Source organism: Rhincodon typus, chromosome 3 (assembly GCF_021869965.1).
Source record: "Rhincodon typus isolate 14 chromosome 3, sRhiTyp1.1, whole genome shotgun sequence".
In the NCBI taxonomy this organism is placed as follows: Eukaryota; Metazoa; Chordata; class Chondrichthyes; order Orectolobiformes; family Rhincodontidae; genus Rhincodon; species Rhincodon typus.
The window spans coordinates 47330826-47349111 of NC_063334.1; the positions used below are offsets into that span (position 1 = coordinate 47330826).

An 18286-nucleotide genomic window follows, 5' to 3' on the forward strand; every position below is an offset into this window, starting at 1 on the left:
CACTTTGGTTACCAATTTTGTATTTAACTTACCAACTCACTGTGGATCCCATGTGACTAAATCTTCTGGACTAGCCTACCATGAGGAATCTTGTTAAATGTTTTAGTAAAGGCCATGTAGAAACATCCACTGCCCTGTCCTCATCAATCATCTTCATCATTTAATCAAAGAACTCAAATTTGTGAGACAATGTCTCCCCCACACAAAGCCATTCTTTTCCAAATGCAAGTTAATTCTGTCCCTAAGAATATTTTCCAATAATTTCCTTACCATTGACGTAAGATTCACAGGCCTATGGTTTCCTGGATAATCCTTGTTGCCCTTCTTAAACCAAAGGAACAACTTTGGCTGTCCTCCAGTCTTCTGGGACTTTGCCTGTGGCTAAAGAGGATGCAAAAATTTTGATCAAGGCCCCAACAATCCCTTCCTTGCCTTCCTTAGTATCCTGGAATAGCTTGTATTGGGCCCTGGGGACTTATCTACCTTAATGTTTTTCAAATTAACCAACACTTCTTCTTTCTTAATATCGACTTGCCCCAGAATATCAACATACACTTCCCTAATTTTACCATCATACATGTCCACACTTTTTTTAAACCATCCCGAATGACACCAGGAATCCTCCCATCAAGGATACTGGTGTTCCTCTTGCTGAGGTGCAACCTGTCCTTTTTGTACAGGTCCCTCCTTCCCTGGAAGAGATCCCAATGATCCAGATATCAGAAGCCCTTCCTTCCACACCAGTACTTTAGCCATGAATTCAACTGATTATTTCTGGCTTCACTAGCACATAACACAGGAAGTAATCCCAAGATTACAACCTTAGAGATCGTCCTTTCAACTTTCTACCTAACTCCCTAAATTCCTTTTGCAGGACCTCATCTCTTTTCCTGCCTATATCATTAGTATCAATATGGACCATGACCTCTGGCTGCTCACCTTCCCTTTTCAAAATGCCCTATGCCAGTTCAGAGACATTCCTGACCCTGCCACTCGGGAAGCAACACACCATTCTGGAGTCTTGCTCATGGCTGCAGAACTACCTGCCTGTGCCCTGACTATAAAGCCCCTTATCAACACTGCTCGCCTACATTTCAACACTCCCTGCTGAATAACAATTGTAGTTTGCCCAATTGCTGATCTGGTTGCTGCTCAGACATAGTAAGAACTGCCGATGCTGTTGCTGTTGCTTTCCGCTGAGAGGCCAACCTTCCCATCCAACAGTATCCAACACAGTATACTTGTTTGAGAGGGGAATAGCCAGTGGGAACTCATGAACTGCCTGCCTGCCCCTCCTGGAGATTATCCCTCTATCTAGCTGAAACGCTGGTATGACAAAATCCCTGAAACTTCTATCTATAAAACTTTCTGCATCCTTTATGCTCCTCAGTGAGTCCAACTGCTGCTCCAAATGGTCCATGCAGTTTGAGAACAGATGCAGTTGGACACACTTGCAGCAGACATAGCTTTCAAGGGCATTTGACTTCTCTCTAATCTTCCACATCTCACAGGAGGAGCATACCATTCCACTAAATGCCATCCAGCATATTCTGTAGCACTACCACATAGTAAAAGGCTTTGAATTCATCTGTCTAATGTTATGATCCCAGCTGATGATAATACTGGACAAATCATATCCTAAAGTGAGATCTGGTTTCATAGACATAAGTTTTATTTTTCATAGAATCAAACCCATGTCCCTGGCACCATGAGGCAGCAGTGCTAACCACTGAGCCACCATATTGCCCCTTTCTTTATGTTTATGACAATGGTCCATTACTGAACATATTCTCAAGAGGATGCCAATGTACATTAAATGAAAGAACATTAACATTTATTACACTGGAGGCCCAGGCTTCAGACAATTTTGGTAGTAACAGAGGGCCCAGGCCCCAGTCGATCCCGGCAGAAGCAGTAACAGCAGAGGGCCCAAGGCCACAGTCCAATGCGGCAGCAGCAGTTGCAGAAGAGGGCCCAGGTCCTGGTCAATTCCAGTAGTAGGAGCAGACGGTCCAGGCTTCAGTCAATTTCGGCAGCAGCAGCAGCAGAGGGCTCTGGCCCTAGTCAATCCCAGCAGCAGCAGCAGAGGCCCAGGCCACATTCAATCCCTGCAGCAGCGGCAGCAGAAAAAGGCCCAGGGTCCAGTCAATCTACGCAGCAGCAGGAGAGGGCCCAGGCCCCAATCGATCCCAGCAGCAGTAGCAGATGGAACAGGCCCCAGTCAATCCTGGCAGAAGCAGCAGAGGGCCCAGCCCCAGTCAATCCCAGCAGCAGCAGCAGCAGCAGCAGCAGAGGGCCGAGGCCACAGTTGATCCCAGCAGCAGCGGCAGCAGCAGAAGGCCCAGGGCCCAGTCAATCCCAAAGCAGCAGCAGGGGATTCAGACCCCAATCAATCCCAGCAGATTTCAAGCTCCAATCCTCAGTCACCAACCAAAGAGAGCACAGGCTCAGTGAGTAACAGGTTCCACATGGCAGTCTGTGTCCCCCTCCCCCATCCTCCCCACCTCCTGCGTGACGGGGAGCAGCAAGAAGAGACGGCCCAGGCTCTAGACCTCAATCAGCAGCATTACACCATCCCTCCTCCTTCTCTCACGCCCTTCCCTTCCTCCTTCTTACCTACACCCTTCCACTCACCCTCTCCCTCTCTTACCCTCGTCCCTTTTACCCCCTCCCCTCCTCCTATTATTTGGGCGGCACAGTGGTTAGCACGGCTGCCTCACAGCGCCAGGGACCTGGGTTCGATTCCACCCTTGGGTGACTGTCTGTGTGGAGTTTGCACATTCTCCCCGTGTCTTTGTGGGTTTCCTCCGGGTGCTCCGGTTTCCTCCCACGGTCCAAAGTTGTGCAGGTTAGGTGGATTGGCCATGCTAAATTGCCCATAGTGTTCAGGGAAGTGTAGATTAGGTGGGTTATAGGGAGATGGGTCTGGGTGGGATGCTGAGGTTCGGTGTGGACTTATTGGGCCGAAGGGCATGTTTCCACACTGTAGGGATTCTATGATTATAGGAAATGGCCTATCTTCAAAATGGAGTGAGCGCAGACTGTAGTCCTTCTGTGGTGGAGTACCACTGATGTAAGCATCCCAGATTCAGTCAGGGCAGAGTTCACATTGTGTCCCATCGAAGGCCAGAGTGTGACTCTGTTTAAAGTTCCCACCATAAGAAGAACCCAAAATTCAGTCAGGGCAGAATGTCAACGTGAAGAAACTCAATGAAGCGTGCGTAAACAACGAGAGTAGCTATGACTCTGTTTGAGGTGGGGCCTCCCCTGGGATTCTTGTTTCCATAATGACCACTGCAATAATTTTATGCTTTACTTTGTTGATCATAATGATAGGTTGAACCTACATCAGTCCAGCTGGGCAGTGTCCTGGACAAACAACTGCCCCAGAGGTTCATTAGTAATGGCGACCTGTGAAAAATGTTGAAAACACACAATCCAGCTTGTTCCACAACGCTAGTAAAGTCTCTATCTCAACATAAACTGATGAGATAGGTTTGAGACCAATGAGAGAAGTATATAGTTCCTATCCTAACCTGGTACCTTGATGCAGGCTAGAATGTTCAGTAGTTTGATAGATGACAACAAACCACCCATAGAAGACTCCAGTAAGGTAGCACACCCTTTGGGAATTAACAATATAATTAAAACTCAAGTCTTTTATAACAATGGGTATAAACAAATGGACAAGACATCTTTAATAAACAGGGTGAGAAAACCTCTGATAATGTAGCCAATACAGAACCAATAATTATCTCTCCAACATATGGCAGAACTTCCACAAGCAAAATAGTAATACCATATCCTACAGCTAGGTTGTCTTGCACCCTATGTAATTCCCTTCTCCCCACTATGGGTACTTTGCATATTCATCCGGTCAAAAAATATGGCTTTCAAAACATCCTTATTAGATACTCTAGATGTGGCAATAGCAGCGAATATCATGCAGTTGATTGTTACTATGCTACATGCAAAGAAAATCAAATTACTACACAAGTAGGAGCTTTTGTATGCTTGAGATGTGAACTTACTTTTACATCGAAGATAGGCTTTGGTCAACATGAGCGGCATGGACCTGTGGATCTGAAATGTCTAGAAATGCCAGGTACAAAAATAAAATCAGGTAGAAGGGCTTACAAATGGTCAGACAAGGAAATTAAACTCCATTGAGAGTTAGAACTGCGATTTCTGGGGAAATATTTTATTGTAGAATCAAAATGTCAAACAGCATGGAAACAGGTCCAACGAGTCCATGGCAACCATAATTCCAAACTAAACTAGTCCCACATGCCTGCTCCTGGTGCATATTCCTCCAAACATTTCTTATTCATATACTTATCAAAATGTCTTATAAATGTTGTAACTGTACCCACATCCACCATTTCCTCTGGAAGTTCATTCCACACATGAATCATTCTCTGTGTAAAAAAATTGCCCCTCATGTCTTTTTTAAATCTTTCACCTCTCACCTTAAAAATATGTTCCCTAGTCATGAATCCCCCACCCAAGGAAAAAGACATATGCCATTCACTTTGTCTATACCCCTCATTACTTTATAAACCTCTATAAGGTCACCCCTCAATCTCCTAAGATCCAGGGAAAAATGTCCCAGCCAATCCAGCCTCTCCTTATAACTCACAACATTCATTCTGGTAAATTTCTTCTGAACCCTCTCTAGCTTAATAATATCCTTCCTATAACAGGGAGACCGGAACTGGACATAATACTCCAGAAAAGGCCTCACCAACATCCTATACAATTTCAACATAACGTCCTAACTCCTATATTCAAAGGTCTGAGCAAAGAAGGCAAGCATGCTAAATGCTTTGTTTGTTTCACCAAAATGCAATACCTCAGTTTGATCCAAATTTTACTCCATCTGGCACTCTTCAGCCCATTGACCCAATTGATCAAGATCTCTTTGGAATCTTAAACAACCTTCTTCACTGTCCAGCATACCACCAATCTTGGTGTCATCCGCAAACTTGTTAACCATGCTTTCTATATTCTCATCTAAATCATTTATATAAATGACAAACAAAAGTGGATCCAGCACCAACCACTGTGGAACATCACTGGTCACAGGCCTCCAATCCAAAAAACAAACCTCCACCATAACTCACTGTCTCCTGCCGGTAAGCCAATTTTGTATCCAATTAGCAAGCTTATACTGAATCCCATGTAATCTAACTTTACTAATTAGTCTACCCTGCGGAATCTTGTCAAAAGCTTTACTAATGTCTAAGTAAACAATGTCTACCTCTCTGCCCTCATTAATCTTTCTGGTTACTTCCTCAAAAACACAATGAAGTTTGAGAGACACAATTTCCCTTGCACAAACCTATGCTGACTAACCCTAGTCATTCCTTGCCTCTCCAAATGCACATAGAGTCATAGAATCTATACTCAGTGCTCTGACTGCTGAAGGCCAGTGTGCCAAAAGCTGCCTTCATTGTATTGTCTATCTGTGACTCCACTTTCAGAGAACTATGCACTTGAATTCCAAAGTCCCTCTGTTTCACTACACTCCTTAAGGCCCTACCATTCACCATAAAATTACTACCTTGATTTGATTTTTTAAAATGCAACACCTCACAGTGCCATTTCTCACCCTACTACTGCAGTTGATCAAGATCCTGCTGCAATTTCTGATACCCTTCCTCACTGTCCACGATACTGCCTATTTTAGTGTCATCCGCAAACTTACTAATCATACCTTGCACATTCTCATTCAAATCATTGATTTAGATAACAAACAGCAATGAGCCCTGCACCGACACCTGAGGCACACCACTAGTCACAAGCCTCAATAGTCAGCATGGCTTTGTGAGGGGCAGATCATGCCTCACAAGCCTTATTGAATTCTTTGAGGATGTGACAAAAGACACTAATGAAAGCAGAGCAGTGGATGTGGTGTATATGGTTTTAGCAAGGCATTTGATAAGGTTCCCCATGGTAAACTCATTCAGAAAGTAATGAGACATGGGATTCAGGGAAATTTGGCTGTCTGGATACAAAACTGGCTGTCTAAAAGAAGACAGAGAGTGGTAGTAGATGGAAAGTATTCAGCCTGGAGCTCGGTGACCAGTGGTGTTCTGCAAGGATCTGTTCTGGGACCTTTGCTCTTTGTGATCTTTATAAATGACTTGGATGAGGAAGTGGAAGGGTGGGTTAGTAAGTTTGCCGATGACACGAAGGTTGGTGGAGTTGTGGACAGCATGGAGGGCTGTTGTAGGTTGCAATGGGACATTGACAGGATGCAGAGCTAGGCAAAGAAGTGGCAGATGGAATTCAACCCAGAAAAGTGTGAAGTGATTCATTTTGGAAGGTCAAATTTGAATGCAGAATACGGGGTTAATGGCAGGATTCTTGGCAGTATGTAGGAACAGAGGGATTTTCGGGTCCACGTCCATAGATCCCTCAAAGTTGCTACCCAAGTTGAGATAGTTGTAAAGAAGGTGTATGGTGTGTTGGCTTTCATTGGCAGGGAAATTGAGTTTAAGAGCTGTGAGGTTGTGCTGCAGCTCTACAAAACTCTGGTTAGACCGCACTTGGAATATTGTGTTCAGTTCTGGTCACCTCATTATAGGAAAGATGTGGAAGCTTTAGAGAAGGTGCAGAGGAGATTTACCAGGAGTCTGCTGGGACTTGAGGGCAGGTCTTATGAGGAAGGGTTGAGGGAGCTAGGGCTTTTTTCATTGGAGCAAAGAAGGATGAGAGGTGACTTGAAAGAGGTGTACAAGATGATGAGATGCATAGATAGAGTGGATAGCCAGAGACTTTTTAGAGGGTGGAAATGACTATTACAAGGGGGCATAATTTTACGGTGATTGGAGGAAGGTATAGGGGAGATGTCAGAGGTAGGTTCTTCACACAGAGAGTGGTGGGCGTGTAGAATGCGCTGCCGGCAGTGGTAGTGGAGTCTATCTATCAAACTATCTCTCAGAATCCTCTCCAGTAATTTGCCCACCACAGACGTAAGACTGACTGATCTCTAGTTTCCAGGATTATCCCCATTCCCTTTCTTGAACAAGGGAACGACATTTGCCACCCTCCAATCATCTGGTACGACTCCAGTGGACAGTGAGGACACAAAGATCATTGCCAAATGGGCAGCAATCTCTTCCCTCGCTTCCCATAATAACCTTGGGTATATCCTGTCTGGCCCAGTGGACTTATCTATCCTCATGTTTTTCAAAATTTCTAGCACATCCTCATTCCTAACATCAACCTGTTTGAGCATATCTGCTTGTTTCATGCTGTCCTCACAAACATCAAGGTCCCTCTCACTGGTGAATATTGAAGCAAAGTATTCATTGAGGACCTCCCCTACCTTGTCTGACTCCGTGCACAAGTTCCCTCCATTATCCCTGTTTGGTCCTACCCCATGTTTCTCATTCTCCCATTGCCACCAAGTCAAGGGTCAACTCTAGTTCAACAAAGAATGCAGACACGTGTGCCAGGAGCATATCTCAAATAAGGTGCTCATCTCTTAAAGATACAAGCTTGTACCCAAAATAGTGGAAGCAGCACATGATAAATAGAACTAATTGATTCCAGAACAAACAAATCAGATCTTTGCTCAGTGGTCTGAGTATATCACACTGTGAACAGTGGTGGACAATTGAAAAACTAATTTTGGCTCACCTTAAATCTTTTGAAAGAGAAGTTGAGGTCTTGGGCAAATCAGCCACTATGTTATGGAGTGGTGAGGCAGGTTTGTTGGTTAAATGACCTATACCTGATCCAATTTCTCATGTTTTTATGTTCTTACAGGATGAGGAGGCTACAGGAATATCCTGATCCTCAAAGGTGGGAAATAAAAAGCATTTGCATCCACTTTCAGCCCAACAGTGCTAAGCGGATAATTCATCTTGGCCTCCTCCTGAAGTCTGTCCAGACTGCCTCTGGTTATCAGGGTACTGTACTGAATAGTTGAATATTTCTTCAGTGAAACATTGCAAACTCTGAACCTTCTCATCACAAACATCATATTCCGAGTCACTGATTCCGAGTCACAATTCCTTGGCCATTGTCTCTAACTGTTTACAAGTTCAATATTCTATTTGACCCTGCGTTGACAGTCTGGCCCATAACCTCTTTACACCATGAAGACAGCATGCTTCCAGCTCTGTCATCTCAACCCATCTGCTCCTGAAACTCATTCATGTTTTTGTTACCTCAGACAAGACTATTCCAATGCTTTCCTCAATAGCTTCCCATCCTCACCCTCCAGAAAAATAAGTTATCCAAAACTATGCTTAATAAATTCTAATTGGAATAAAGATCTATTTTGTAATCACCTCTGTACTTTGGCTTTTAGTCCCTCAATGGCTTGATGTTAAGATTCTCGTAGTCAAGTGCTAATACCTCTAAAACCCAGCCTCTCCATATCTCTATATTAGGACCAAGAAGGTAACTAGGAAAAGGGTAGGTCCACTCAAGGGCAAAGGAGGGAATTTATATGTGAAGCCAGAGGAAGTGGGTGAGGTCCTTAATGAGAACCCCGCAATGGTATTCACCAAGAAGAAAGACATGGATGATGGTATGTTTAGAGAGGGAGAAGCAAATGATGAAGAGTCATCTGGGCTTGAAATGTTAGCTTGCTCTCTTTCCATAGTTGCTGCCTGACCCACTGTGATTTCCAGCATTTTTTGTTTTCGGTACAAATTTAGAGAGGGATTTGTTGATGCTCTAAGTCATGTTGATATTAAGAGGGAGAAGGTGTTGGGTGTCTTGAAAACATCAGGATAGGTAGGTCCCCCTTACCTGATGGATCTATCCCAGGATACTGAAGGAGGCAAAGGAGAAGATTACTGGGGCCTTGACGAGGATTTTTGTATCCTTTTTAGCCACAGGCGAGGTCCCAGAAGACCAAAAAATAGTCAATATTTTTCCTTTGGTTTAAGAATGGTAACGGAGATAATCCAGGACTTTAAAGGCTGGTGAGCCTTAGATCACCTGTGTGGAAATTATTGGAGAAGATTCTTAGGGACAGGATTTACTTGTACTTGAAGAAGAATGGACTTATTAGGGATAGTTAGCATGGCTCTATACAGGGGAGGTCTTGTCTCACAAACTTCATTAAGTTTTTTGAAGAAGTGATGAAGATGATTGATGAGGGTAAGGCACTTAATAATGTCTACTTTGACTTTGCTGAAAGATTTGATAAAGCCCTTCATGATGGGTTGGTCTAAAGATCAAATCACATGGGATCCATGATGAATTGGAAAGATGCATGCAAAATTGGTTTGGGCATAAAACTGAGAGGATAGTTATCGAAGTTTTTCTAACTGAATGTCTATGACCACTGGTGTTCTGTCAGGATCAGTGCTAGATCCTCAGTTGTTTGTAAGATATATATAAATAATTTGGTTGGAAATGTCGGTGGTCTGATCAGTAAATTTGTAGGTGACATGAAAATTGGTTGAGTTGTGGAAAGTGAAGAAGGATATCAAAGGATGCAAAAGGATATACATTAGTTGGAAAGTTGACGGTAAAATGGCAAATGGAGTTTAATCCAGAGAAGTGTGAGGTGATGCATTTTGGGAGGTCAAATGCAAGAGAAAAGTATACAGTTAATAGCCAGACCTCAAGGTGCATTGATATCCAGAAGGATCTTCTGGTCCAAGTCCCTAGCTCCCCGAAAGGTGATAAAGAAGGCATACAGCATGCTTGCCATTATTAATTGAGACATTGAGTATAAAAGTTGGCAAGCCATGTTGCAAATGTATAAGACTTTGGTCAGGCCACATTTGAAGTACTATACGCAGTTCTGGTTGCTGCTCCATATGAAGGATGTAGAAGCTTTGGAGAGGATGCAAAAAAGGTTTTTCAGAATGTTGCCTGGGTTGGAGTGTATTAGCTATAAGGAGAGTTTGGACAAACTTCTACTATTTACGCTGAGCATTAGGGGCTGCGGGGTGACCTGATAGAAGTATATAACATTATGAGACACATGGACAGTTAGAGGCTCTTTCCTAGGGTGGAAACGTCAAATGCTAGGGGACATAGGTTTATTTAAGGTGAGAGGCGTAGAGCTGTTCAAAACAGAAACAGACTCTTTGATCCAACTTGTCCATGCTGACCAGATATTCTAAATTAATCTAGACCCATTCGCTAAACCCTTCCTTTTCACGTACCCATCCAGATGCCTTTTAAATGTTGTAATTGTACCAGCAAGCACCACTTCCTCTGGCAGCTCATCACCTTCTGAGTGAAAAGGTTTCCCTTAGGTCCCTTTTAAATCTTTACCTTCTCACTTTAAAGCTGTAGTTTTGGACTCATTTAGAATCTCGCCTATCTCCTGTGGTTCCACACAAAGTCTTGTTGGTCTTTAAGGGGTCCTATTCTCTCATTAGTTACCCTTTTGCCCATATGGAATTTGTAGAATCTCTTTGGATTTTCCTTAACCCCATTTTCCAAAGATATCTCATGTCCCATTGATGCCTTCCTGATTTCCCTCTTGAATATACTCCTACTGCCCTTACATGCCTGGAGGGATTCACTTGATCCCAGCTATCATAAATGAGAAAGTTTAAAGAAGATGCGCAAGGAAATTTTTTACACAGAGGGTAGTAAGTACTTGCAACGTGCTGCCAGGGGAAGTGGTAGAAGTAGACAAAATAGCAAATTTTAACAGGGATTTAGATAGACATGTGAACAGAGAAATAATAGAGGGATATGGACCATGTACAGCCAGATAGGATTAGTTTACAATAGCATCATGATCGACGTAGACATAGTTGGTCAAAAGGCCTGTTCTTGCGCTGTACTGTTCTCTGTTCTTAAGACAGTTTGGAAAGAGGAGACAAAATTAACTTTGCATTCCAGAATTACACAGAACATAGAACTGTACAGCACAGGAACAGGCCCTTCGGCCCAAGATATTGTGCCGAACATAACACCAAATTAAACTAATCCATTCAGTCTGCCTTTGATCCATATCACTCCATTCTTTGCATATTCAGGTGCTTATCTAAAAGTCCCTTTAACGCCCCTAATGTATCTGTCTCCACCACCACCCCTGGCAGTGCATTCCACATTCCTATCACTCTCTGTGTAAAAAACTTGCCCCTCACATCTCCTTTAAGCTTTCCCCTCTCAACTTAAATGCATGCCCCCTAGTATTGGACATTTCAACTCTGTGAAAAAGATTCTGACCATCAACCCTTTCTATCAAGTCTCCCCTCAGCCTCTGCTGCTCCAGAAAACCTGAGTTTTACTAGCCTCTCCTTATAGCTCATACCCTCTGATCCAGACAGTATCCTGGAAAATCTTCTGCTGCATCCTCTCCAAAGCCTCCACATCCTTCCTGTAAAGTGGCAACCAGAATTGAATGCAATACTCTAAGTGTGGCCCAGCCAAAGTCTTATAAACTACAACATGACATCCTGACTCACGTTCTCAATTCCCCGACCAATAAAGGTAAGCATGCCATATGCCTTCTTTACCACCCATCTACTTGAGTGGCCACTTTCAGATCCCTTTGTAAATGCTGTTTGGGGTCTTGCCATTGACTGTATACTTTTCCTTAACATTTGATCCCTCAAAGTGCAGCACATCAGACTTACACGTGGATTAAACTGCCATTTTTCCACCCTTATCTGCAACTGATCTGTATCCAGCTGTATCCTTTGATAACCTTCTACACTATCCACAACTCCACCAATCTTTGTATCATCTGCAAACTTACTAACCCACCCATCTACATTTTCATCACAAACAGCAAAGATCCCAGTACGGATCCCCACAGAACACTACTACTCACGGACCTCCAGCCATGGAAACACCCTTCCACTACTACCCTCTGCCCTCTATGGACAAGACAATTCTGAATCCATGTGGCCAAATCACTGTGGATTCCGTGCATCTTAATTGTCTGGATGAGCCTACCATAAGGGACCTTGTCAAAAGCCTTACTAAAATGCATGTAGACAATATTCACTGCTCTACCCCCATCGGTTACCTTCATCACCTCCTCAAAAAATTCAAAGACATTAGTAGGAGATGACCTGACCCACACAAAGCCATGCTGACTGTCCCTAATTAGGCCACGCTTTTTCAAATGCGCATAAATCCTATCCCTAAAAGTTCTCTCCAATAGCTTCCTAATCACTGATGTGACAGTCACCGGTCTATAGTTTCCTGGATTAACCCTAATTCCCTTCTTGAACAGAGGAGCAGCATTAGCTACTCGGAGTCCTCCGGGACCTCTCCAGTGGCTAACGAGGATATAAAGGTCTTGGTCAAGGCCCTAGCAATCTCCTCTCTTGCCTCTCAATTACTTGGGGCAGATACCATCGGGCCCTGGCGAGTTATCCACCTTAATGCTCTTCAAGAGACCCAACACCTCTTCTTTTCTTGATTTTAAAATGCCGTAGCATATTAGCAAGCTCCACACAAATCTCACCATCATCCATATCCTTCTCCTGGATGAATACTGATGCAAAGTACTCATTTAGGATCTCACCTACATCCTCTGCCTCCATGCACAAGTTCCCTTCTTTATTCTCCAGTGGTCCTACCTTCTACCTGGTTATCCTCTTATTTTTAATGTATGTATAGAATGCACTTTAATCCTACTTGCCAAGATCATTTCATGGCCCCTTCTTGCTCTTCTAATGCCCTGCTTGAATTCTTTCCTGCTTTCTTTATATTCCTCACAGGCCCTATCTGATTTTTGCTTCCTCAACCATACATATGCTTCTTTTTCCCTTTTAACTAAATTCACAACTTCCCTCATTGTCCAAGTGTCCCTTACCTTGTCACCTTTATCCTTCCTTCTAAATGGAACATCCCAGTCCTGAACTCTGATCAACAGGTCTTTAAACAATTCCCACATGTCGAATGTAGACTAGCCCCATAACAATTCCTCCCAATTAACACAACCAAGCTCCTGCCTAATACTGATGTACTGTGCCCTCCCCCAATTTATTACCTTCCGACAAGGTCCTGACTTATCCTTACTCATAGCGAAGTTAAAACTTAAGGAGTTGTCATCACTGTTTCCAAAATGCTCTCCCACTGAAAGGTCAGTCACCGGGCCAGGCTCTTTAGCCAACACAAGGTCCAGTATAGCCCCTCTATCCACATACTGTTTGAAGAAACACTTTTGGATGCACTTAACAAATTCTGCCCCGTCTAAACCTCTTGCTCTAAGGGAGTCCCATTCTATACTGGGGAAGTTAAAGTCACCACTATGAGAACCCTGTTGTTATTACATCTTTCCATAATCTGCTACATATTGTTCCTTAATGTCTCGGTGGTTGTTGGGGGGCCTATAGTATAATCAGAGTGATTGCACCCATCTTATTTTGAGCTCTACCTATATTGCCTCAGTGGATGAGCCCTTCTGTATGTCTTCTCTGAGTCAGATCTGACATTCTTATTGATTAGTAATGCAACTCCTCCACTTCTTTAACCTCCCTCTCTATCTCGTCTAAAACAATGAAACCCTGGAACATTGAGTCCTATCCCTCTCTCAACCAAGTGTCTGTAATGGCCACAATATCATCGTCCATGTACTGATCCAGGCTCTAAGCTCATCTGCCTTACCTATAATACACCTTGCATTGAAATAAACACACTATTAGCTTCGAACAGTGTGTAGTTTGGCAGAGGGGAGAAGCACCTGACATCCAGAATGGACGATGAATGACTAAATCAGAAATGAACAACGCTGGATTCCTTAAATTTAAGGGAGTGAAGATGGAGAACAGTTACAGTAAGACAGAGATTCATGGTTTACTTGGCAATAAGGTTAAGTCGGAGGTAAGGGCATGATTGAGCCAAAAGCCAGCTCCATAAACTGCGATAACAAGGTGCAGAGCTGGATGAACACAGCAGGCCAAGCAGCATCACAGGAGCAGGTTTGTGGCCACTGAGTACCGAAACCTAGACAGTTATAAACGTGAAGTTATTAATGTAAGTAAATGTGGGAGATAGAGGAAAAAGTGGAGTTAGTGGTTGCAGGGGAGGAATTAATAACAGTGAGTGGTCAGGGATACAAAGACATGCTCAGAGATTCCCTGTTCTCCTGTTTTTTTCTTTGGCTGTCTACCACATTTTATTACTGATGATATGGAAGTTGATATTATATTTTCATTTATTAATTCATGGGATCTAGGCATTGCTGGCATGGTCAATATTTATAGTCCATCCCTAATTGCATTTAGGAGTGCGTTGGTGAACTGCCTTCTTGAACATAACCACAGGACAGCCAGATGTTCAAGTGCAGGCTGTGCATGAGTCAGCTCTTTTAAATTACTACACATGCATGACCATATAACAAGGGTAAAGGCCAGCACAGCATAAACTATTCTAGCCCAGATTTTCCAATGGCTAGATAGTTGGGTGGCACAGTGGCTCAGTGGTTAGCACTGCTGCCTCACAGCGCCAGGGACCCGGGTTCAATTTCCCCCCTTAGATGACTATCTGTGTGGAGTTTGCACATTCTTCCTGTGTCTGCATGGGTTTGCTCCAGTTTCCTCCCACAGTCCAAAGATGTGCAGGTTAGGTAGATTGGCCATGCTAAAATTATCCATAATGTTCAGGTATGTGTAGATTAGGTGAGCTATAGGGGCATGGGTCTGGGTGAGATGCTCTGAGGGTTGGTATGGGCTTGTTGGGCCAAAGGACCTGTTTCCACAGTGTAGGGATTCTCTGATAATTGTTTTTGAAGCATTGATGGAAGTTACACACAGGATGCAGCTGAATCTCCATCATAGCAGACTGCAAGGAATTGCTTGGAAAGTTGAAGCTTCTGAAAGGCCCTTATGTCTAAAATCTTCTGAAAATGTCCATTTATATTGCAGCATTTGGAGGGTTCTGCAGCAGTTACATAAATATTTACACAGAAGTAGTTTGACTACTAAATACATAGTTTAACTCATCAACTCACCCCAACTTAGCTTACCCACCCCCAACTACCCCCACCCCAGAACTCTTAAAGCTATCAGACTCTGACCTGGCACCCATCTTCCCCAGGACCCAACACTCCCCATTTATACCTAAGACCTGACACAAGCACAACATGACATCCAACTCTCTGCCACCAGACACTTCTTCCCCGGTGCCAGAACCAGACACCCCATTCTCAATTCTGAATCCAACCCACCCCCCACCCTACCAGCTGACCTGACTCCCCTTTCTGTGCTTCAGATCAAATTTCCTCCTCCCTTTCTCTGAATGCAAGGGCCCTGGCCCTTGCTGACTCAATCTCCCTGGTTGGATCTGGCACCAGCTCTTCATTATGGGAGCCAACAACCTTCCCTCGCTTTGTACAAACAGCTATCATTTTCAATCCTCCCTGTGCATCTCCAGGACCTGATACCTCTCCCACCATGCCTTCTCGGGTTTATTACCAGTCCCCTTGCCCCCTCATTGGAATTGATAGCTCCTACCCTGATCTACCTTCAACACTCCATCACTTACCTGGCCCATTCCCACTTTTGCCCAGGTACCATACCAACTTGGCATTGTACCTGTTGGCACTCTACCTGACCAATGTGACACCCTACCTACCTAACACCTTTTAAGATTCATGTCAGGATGTGCTATGACTTACGAGGTTACTTGCAGGTATTGATATTCTTGTCTGTATACTGCCCCTGCCAGTTAAGGTGATAGCGATTTCAAGTTCGAAACTTGTCCAAGAACCCATTCATGAGTTGCTGCAGTCCAAATTATAATTGGTATGCACAGAAATCATTGCGTGTGTTGGTGATTAAGGGAGTGACTGCTATGATGGCGGAGGCTGTGCCAGCCAAGTGGACGACATTGCCTTAAATCTTGTCAAGCTTCATCAGTCTTGTAGGAGCTTCATTCATTTAGACAAGTGGAGAGTTTTCCACTGCACTCCTAACTGGTGCCTTGTAGATGGTCTTGGGTTGATGAATGAAGATGTCTTTGATGAATCAGGAGGTGATTTACTCACTGATCTGCTCTTACAACCCTAGTATTTACACATCCAATCAAAGTACTGTTCAAATAGGCTTGTTGTTGCTAGTGGATTCTGCAATAATATTATCACTCAATGACAGGGGAAGGTAATTGGATTCTCTCTTTTTGGAGATGGTCACTGCCTGGCAACTTGCCACTTATCACTAGAAGCCAGAGTGTCGAGTCAATGTTTTTCTGCAGGTGGTCATGGGTGACTTCATCATCTGAAGAACTATGAATTGAACTGAGTGCTGTGAAATCATCAGTGATTATTCCCACTTCTGAACTTGTGACAAAGTGAAGGTCAGTGAAGAACTAGCTGAAGATGACTGGGCTTAGGACAATGGCCTGAGAAAGTCTTACAGTAATATTCTGGGGCCGAGAAGATTGGCCTCCAAAAAACACAAAACTCTTCTGTTTCACTAGTCACTCCAGTTATTTGAGAATATTCTGATTCCAATTTACTTCAACTTTACAGGGTTCCTCGATGCCATATTTCATTTAAAAATTACCTTAATGCTAAGGACAGTCAATTCCACCTACCTTTGGAATTCAGTCTTTTGTTCATGTTATAAACCTAACTCTGACTAAGGCTGTAATGAGCTCAGAATCTGACTGGTTCTAACGGCTCACAAACTGAGCATCAGTCAACCAGTTATTGTTAAGGTGTACTTAACAACACTGTTGACGACAGTTCCCTTTGTTATTGATCAAAGCAAATTGAAGGGAATACAACTGATTGTTTTTTTTTGTGAATCATACATGCTAAAGCAATTTTTCACTGTGTTGTTTAGATATATTGTACCTGTGGAACAATTTAGCTAGAAAAATGTCCAGTTCTGGAGCATAGGTCTGGAGTACTATGGCTGGGGTGCTGTTGGCGTGCACAACCTTTGCTAAAGCAATGCACTAAGCCATTTCTTGATATCAGGTGGAGTGAATCAATTTATCCAAAAACTGAGTTTTTTTTTGTGATGGGCATCTCAGGAACACCTGCAATCGATCATCTTCTGGCCAAATTTAAAATTGCTTCAACCTTGTATTTTTCACTCTGCACTGGAGCCTGCCATTACTGAAGATAAGGGTGATCATTGAGCCTCCTCTTTCTCTGTGCTATTTAATTATGCATCACTCTTCACAATTGGATATGATAGATCCACTGTGCTTTGAGATAATCCATTGATTGTGGGTTGCTTAGCACTGTCAATAACATTTTACTTTTCCTGTTTAGTATGCATGTAATCCTGTTTTACTACTTTATTGACACTACATGTTTAGGAACACCTCTTTGGTGTGCTTTCTGTAATCATGATTTAAAGAGGGTTTATCCCTGGCTTGGTATCATGGTAGAGTCAGGGATTTGAAAGGCCAGTAGGTTAAAAGGTCAGATGCAAATCTTTCACATTCAGCACTGCAGTAATACAAAATGTCCTCAGTGTCCAGGTTGGGTATTAGCTTCACAAGAATGGTGTGGTGGTCATTCCTAACAGTATATCATGAGTAGATACATCCAATTCTGGCAAATTGGGAGGAAAAACTTAAGTGAGTTTCAAAAACAAAGTTGCTGGAAAAGCTCAGCAGGTCTGGCAGCATCTGTGAAGGATAAAACAAGAGTTAACGTTTCAGGTCCAGCGACCCCTCCTCAGAACTGATGCTGGCTGGGAAAACATCAGTTTATATGCAGAAAAAAGGGGAGGGGGATGGGGTAGGGAGTAAACGATAGGATAGAGCCTAAAGAGAGAGAAGAGCAGTTGGACAAAGAGTGATAACGATCAGGCTGGGAGGGTGAAAAGTTGTTAATAGGGACTATTAGTGACTAATACCAGGTAGTGTGTAATGGCAAGTGAGTTTCCTTCCTCTTATGTTAATTCTCTCACCACTTCTCACAGACAACTCTGTCCTTTTGAACTACATCAGCTTGGTCAATAGTGGTTCTACTGAGCCACTTTTCTTGAACATTGAAGTAACCCATCCACTCCTGAAACCTGGTGTAGACAGTTCTTTTTCAGAACGTAAGTGGTGATCCTGCTCCTGGCTCAATAGAAAGCTTTTTTTTCGAGTTCTGGATTCCTTCAAAAATTTTGCTAATTTTCAAGATTGGCATTTATATGTATGTGGAATGATAAAGATCCCCATATCACAGAATACACACTGCAGAAACTAGTCATTCAGCCCAACCAGTTCATGCCAATAGAGATGCTCTTGTCTTCTGCCATCCTTCTTCATCTGTTAATCAGTGCAATCATTTTCCACTTCCAAAGCAACCACATTCCATTCCACTTACATGCTAATCTTACCTTCGCTAAATGCACATGTGCCATTTACTTCAACCATGCTCAGTGGC

The 18286-nt window shown here is 43.2% G+C and overlaps 1 protein-coding gene across 5 annotated transcripts in view; it reads left to right on the forward strand.

Moving 5' to 3' along the window:
* Positions 1–18286, forward strand: part of auh (AU RNA binding protein/enoyl-CoA hydratase) — a 941118-nt gene that overhangs the window by 139983 nt on the left and 782849 nt on the right. The window lies entirely within an intron of this gene.